We start from the raw sequence: 293 nt of genomic DNA, 5'->3' as shown, positions 1-293 counted from the left end.
GAAGTCGCGCGGAATTTTAAACGGCCAGCGAGCCAATTACTAGCCGCCACGTGTGAATAATTTAGCACTGGCCAATAGCGGGGCACAAATTTGCATCCGAATAGTGGGAACTCTTTGCACCGTGCATTTCTGTGCTGCAAAGAAGAAATGCATCCTGCAAAGGAAACTGCAAATTGGCGGGAACTCTCCTGCACGCAGGCTCTTAATTGCAGCAGAACACTCTGCTGTGCAAAGGAGCTCTCATGTGGCCAGGAAATTCCATAGTGCCGAGGCACAAAAAATCACTGGGTTGT

The sequence above is a fragment of the Alligator sinensis genome, unplaced genomic scaffold, assembly GCF_000455745.1.
Source record: "Alligator sinensis unplaced genomic scaffold, ASM45574v1 scaffold386_1, whole genome shotgun sequence".
In the NCBI taxonomy this organism is placed as follows: Eukaryota; Metazoa; Chordata; order Crocodylia; family Alligatoridae; genus Alligator; species Alligator sinensis.
This window is presented reverse-complemented; position numbering follows the sequence as displayed.